Source organism: Malaclemys terrapin, chromosome 1 (assembly GCF_027887155.1).
Source record: "Malaclemys terrapin pileata isolate rMalTer1 chromosome 1, rMalTer1.hap1, whole genome shotgun sequence".
NCBI classification, from domain to species: domain Eukaryota; kingdom Metazoa; phylum Chordata; order Testudines; family Emydidae; genus Malaclemys; species Malaclemys terrapin.
In genome coordinates, this window is record NC_071505.1 from 6,482,562 (window position 1) to 6,488,563 (window position 6,002).

Below are 6,002 nucleotides of genomic sequence, written 5' to 3' on the forward strand. Positions count from 1 at the left end.
CTGGGGCAGAGCAGGGGTGGAGTGTGGGCAGGGCTGTGAGCGGAAGAGGCAGGACAAAGAACTTGCCTCCCCCAGGGGAAGTTTCACCCACCGCCCATGGGTGGTGGCCATTTTGTTTTTTCCCACAGTTCCATTAGCAAGCGCCAAAGGCCTCTGTTGGACTCCTAGTGAAGGCAGAGTGGGAAATGCCAGCCGACAAAAAGGAAAACACAGATTTTAGCAGGCCGCTCACGCTGGCCTGGCTGGAGAGAACGGACCGGGCGCTAGGTGCCTCAGACGCACCCCTTCTGTTGTGTATTTGGTTGCCGTGGTAATAGAACTTTGTGTTGCTATGGCAACTGAGTTAGATTATTGGGCGATATCCCAGCCAATTTCGGCTGGCTGTTGGTTAGTTCTGAGTGTGGAAATAAATGGCTGCTACAAGGTTTACAGCTCTCTGTGTCTCCAGTGATATCGTCCTAAAACTGTTGCCCCCAAGGATATAACACCTTCCCAGCCCGACTTCTTGTCCGTTAGGGAGCGAGGGAGCGTTCTTCAGACTTACCTACCACTTTCCATGCGGGGGACAACACCTAGCGCTGACCTTACCTGCACCCACAGGTAGCCTCTCCTCACACCTGTGCTGGAGCACAGCACCCTTGCCAGGTCCAGGGAAATAGAGTAACTATAGTGCGAGCAGGACTGCTCATGCCGGAGTAGGGGATGGATCACTTGATGATTACCTGTTCTGTTCATTCCCTCTGGGGCACCTGGCATTGGCCACTGTCAGTAGACAGGATACTGGGCTAGATGAACTTTTGTTCTGACCCAGTAGGGCCATTCTTATGTTCTTAGGATTTAAGGATAGCCGGTGTGCCACCTCTAAGTGTCTGGGATGGGACTGTACTTGGGGCAGCTAGCCCCTTCCGCTGCTGTCGCTACACTTCTGTTTTCTGATCCGGTCTCCTCGAGCTGGAAATTACACCTTCTAGCTCCAGTGTAGACATCCCCTAAGCATCACAGGCTGTGTCTCCTCAGCCTGGGAGCTAGAAAGCCAGGGAGAACCAGAGGGTCCATCCATGTCCAGCGGCCCCGGTAGAGAATTGCCTTTATGTTCATCAGACCAGAATCCGTCTCTGCTGAGAGACACGCAGCAATATTTAGCGGACTTCAAGGCGAAGTTAATTGTGAGTCTGAAGTTTGCTGCTTCTTGCTTACAAGGAACTAACAGGTTAGGCCGGCTCTGTGGTGATATGTCATTTATTGCATGACATTAGTCTTCTTGGTCCTGAGCCAATGGGGGGTGTGTGTTCATGGCAGAGTTAGCCCAGGCTTTTACCCAGGTGTTCCTACAGCCCTCCACCTTCCATCCACATACACAACCCACTCACCAGAGTTTAGTGGTGCTGTCAACCTGGGCCATTGGGAATAGAGGTTGGAGCTTAGATGCTGCTTGCACTTTAGACTGGTAATCCACCCCTTTGGATGCAGGCTAAATCACTATAATGCTGGTAGGCCTGCAATGCCTTCCCACAATTCCCCTGGGTGCCCAGAAGGACACACAAGTTCTCCCACTGGGAAAGAATCACAGAGCAGCTCGGCTAACTGCAGCACAAAGGACTATGGGATATGCCCCCAGAAGCCCTAGCAACACACACAGGTGAGTGCAGCCCTAGAGGGGACCCAGGAACCCTCGTAGGGCTTTGCAGTGTGGCTGCTGCTATCTAGACTAGGCTAACCTGCGTGCTGATCACTGGGGCTAATTTCAGTGAAGGCATACCCATGGAGGAAGACACAGGTGCTGCCCGGAGAGAGCTGCCAGACAACATAGCTCAGATGCAGATCCCTTCTCTTCCCAAAGTATTGAAATGTTGCCTCAGAGCTGACCTAAGGTAATGTAACATGACTAGGGTCAGAACCCAGCACATTTAGCTAAACAGTGCAGACTCTACCACTTGAGCTAAAAGAGTAACTCCATTAGCAAGCAGCAGTAGTAGGCTGTTGCACTCTAGTGGACCTGCTTCTAGTGGGGAGACAAGACCCATACATAAAGAGCAACAAAGAGTCCTGTGGCACCTTATAGACTAACAGACGTAGACGAATACACATACGGGGGGGAGGGATAGCTCAGTGGTTTGAGCATTGCCCTGCTAAACCCAGGGTTGTGAGTTCAATCCTTGAGGGGGCCACTTGGGAATCTGGGGAAAAATCAGTACTTGGTCCTGCTAGTGAAGGCAGGGGGCTGGACTTGATGACCTTTCAAGGTCCCTTCCAGTTCTAGGAGATGGGATATCTCCATCTGTTAGTCTATAAGGTGCCACAGGACTCTTTGTTGCTTTTTACAGATCCAGACTAACACGGCTACCCCTCTGATACAAGACACATACGGTGAATTATCTAAACAATGAAAAGCGTGGGACAGCTTTTGCTTTTAAGTATAAATGACATCCTTGAAAATTCCTTCAGAGAAGGGTCCTTAAAAATGATTCTCCTTCATCAAACAGGTGCTGTCACATTCAAGTCGATCTACAGATGCTTTTCAGTAGAGACCTTAGAATGAGCCGTATGCTTATGTACCTAGGTGGGGAACTTCAATCTAGCAGACAAAGATATAACCAGATCTAGTGGTTGGAAGCTGAAGCTAGAAAGATTCAGACCAGACTGGAAATAAGTGATAATAGTTAATCATTGGAACCATTTACCAAGGCTCATGATGGATTCTCATCACTGGCCAGTTTAAAATCAAGACTGGATTTTTTAAAAAAAAAGGTATCCCCTAATTCAGAAGGAATTATCGTGGTGCAGTTCTCTGGCCTGCGCTATACAGGAGGTCAGACTAGATGATCACAGTGGTTCCTCCTGGCTGTAGAATTTATGAATCTATGAATAAAAAGATCCCTTCCAAAACTACCGTAACAGGGAAGCCATTAAAAAGGGATTTAAGGATTTTGGCCACTAGGGGGCAGAGGTGCACCAAGCTGCCTGCAAAGCTGAGACTCAAGCCCTGGCATATCCAGTAGGGTGGCTGACTCAGGTCTGAGTTGGCCGGGAGGATTAGCTCAGGCAGGTTTGTTTCCAGCTGCCGGGCCTCACTCCCCCAGCCCTGTCTCAGGCTCAACCCACACTGAGCTAGTTATTGGGACATCCCTTGGCAACCGCAGAATTTAAGCCTGTGGAGGTGAGGAGCTTTGCAGACTGGATGGGCCAGACCGGACGTCCTGCGTAGCGTGGAATTTATACCTTGATTCATTGATTTCTGAGAGGCCCTTTCCACCTGGTAACTGACTCTATGCAGAGATTTTCCCAGCTCATTTGCTTGGATGACAAATTCCCAGGAGGAAATCACTGTCCAGAAAACAGTTTGCATTGTGCAGCCCCAGGCACCTGCCTGGTCTGCCTCTCCTGTGACTTCATCTGTGCACGCGTCTCTTGCTTGTGAGTGGTCACTGATTCCCGACCTGCCTCAGGTCGCTGACTCTGCTCAGGATAGCCAGTGGGGAGCAGCAGATCCCCCACAGGTGTTACCAAGTTAACCTCAACTGGTCTGTTGTAATACCCAATTTTCAGGATCCACCCTGGTTTTTAGTTTCTGGCCCTGGGCTGTTTGTTCCAAGCAGGAAGGCACAAAGCCAGCACAGAATGATTGTAAACTGCTGTTTATTCCAAACCACGCAGAATGAGGGGTACAATTCTTCACTCACCCATCCCAGGTTACACTGGGAAAATGCCACTGACTTCAGTGAGATTACGCCTGACTTATTCATAATAATCATACTTACATCAGTATATTGCAGTAGCACTGTGCCGCCTAAGGCAAAGTGGGTTTGGGCCACACTGTGAGAAGACCCAGGAAAGGCTGCCTGCCCCAATGATCCTGGGCTTTGTTTAGCTGAATTCCTCCTGCTTTCTTTGCCTCATGCCCCCATTAAGAACGACCAGACTGGGTCAGACCAAAGGTCCATCCGGCCCAGTATCCTGTCTACCGACAGTGGCCAATGCCAGGTACCCCAGAGGAGTGAACCTAACGGGTAATGATCAAGTGATCTCTCTCCTGCCGTCCATCTCCACCCTCTGACAAACAGAGGCTAGGGACACCATTCCTTACCCATCCTGGCTAACCGCTATTAATGGACTTAACCTCCATGAATTTATCCAGTTCTCTTTTAAACCCCGTTATAGTCCCTGCCTTCACAACCTCCTCAGGCAAGGAGTTCCACAGGTTGACTGTATGCTGTGTGAAGAAGAACTTCCGTTTATTTGTTTTAAAGCTGCTGCCCATTAATTTCATTTGGTGAACCGCAGTTCTTGTATTATGGGAACAGGTAAATAACTTTTCCTTATCTACTTTCTCCACATCACTCATGATTTTATACACCTCTATCATATCCCCCCTTAGTCTCCTCTTTTCCAAGCTGAAAAGTCCTAGTCTCTTTAATCTCTCCTCATATGGGACCCGTTCCAACCCCCTAATCATTTAGTTGCCCTTCATTTCCAATGAAACAATGAATGCTGTTGAGATCAGTGGGCTCAGGCCAGGGCACAAATGGAGCAGCGTGGTGGTGCTCCATACAGTTGACATGCATTAGGCCAGTGGGTTGGGTGCTCAGGGCATACAGGCTCTGCCCCAGACCCCGTGTGTGACTTTGGGCCAGTCACTACTGCTCTCTGTGCCTCGGTTCCCCATCTGATACATGGGGACAGCGCTTCCTTGCACCCACCCTTTGTCTTGGTGATATAGACTAGGAGCTCTTCAAGGCAGGGCGCGGTCTCTCACTATGTGTTTGTACAGCACTATGGGGTCTCGGTCTCATTTGGGCTGTCTGGGCACAACTGTCACAAACAATAAGGAAGAAGAAGATGGCGCCAGAGAGAGGCGCAGGCTCTTGGACTCACAGAGGTGACGTTGTGGGGCAGGACAGAGGGAAGTCAGGTGGCAGAGAAATGAGAAGAGCTGGAGAGGGCAGTAGAAAGGCCAGATTCTGATCTCCCTTACACTAGTCCAACTCCATTAACAAGAAGGAAGTCACTTCTGACTGCCCTTGCCTCCAGGAGGTCTGACACAGGCTCAACATCTATGAGATGATTATGATGTGTTTGTTAAGTGACATGCGCTCGGCGCTGTACAAAATACAAGCAGAGCCCAGTCCTTCCATGAGCTCTACACAGGCGGATCCCAGCGCCTGCATGGAGCCCCGCTGATGTCGGCTGGGCTCCCTGCAGGCCTCATTGCACTATATGGCCCAGCATGGAAATAAAGAGCAAATTTTTAATAGCGAGGGTGATTAACCATTGGAACAGCTTGCTGAGGGATTCTCTATCGTGTGGAGTCTTTTAGCAGGAGGGCTCCACTCTTGATTTAAAGAGACTCTAGCTCAACTAGAAGTGATGGACTCAGTGCAGGGACCACACAGGGAAGTTCTCTGGCCTGGGGTATGCCAGTCAGACTAGATGATCACAGTGGACCCTTCTGGCCTTAAAAATCTGCGAGTGTGGTAGACTCCGCCTCTACAGCACCCTCTTGTGGCCCACCTTGGTACTGTTTGCCCTGCCTTGGTTTCCCTCCATGTCTTCAGTAGTCTGCAGGCAGCAATATGGTCTGGTGCTGTAGCCCTCTGCCAGGGTATCAAGGTTCCAAAACAAATATCCCAAATTCAAAGAGGGCGGGGGCGGCATTCATCCATTCCAACCCTGGGCTGGGCCCAGCCCTTCCACTCAGGCACTTCCCTGGGCTCCCTCTCCTCCCTCCAGCTCCTTGAGGCCCTGACTGGCAGCAGTCCTGCGCCGCACCACCAAGCAAGGCCCTGGCACAGAACTCAAATCTTCCCGGCAGGAGGCTCTATCGGCCAGCAGTCCCGCTCCCTGGAGCTCCCTGGTCTTCTCTCACTGAGGGAGCACCAGGGGTTTGCTCTGCTTCCCCATGAGCCTCCAACTGGGCTGGGTCCGCTCCTGCCTCCAGGCCTATGGCCGGTATAGCAGGGTGGGGCTGTTTGGGCCCACAGGCTCCTGTTATCCCCTTCTTAGCT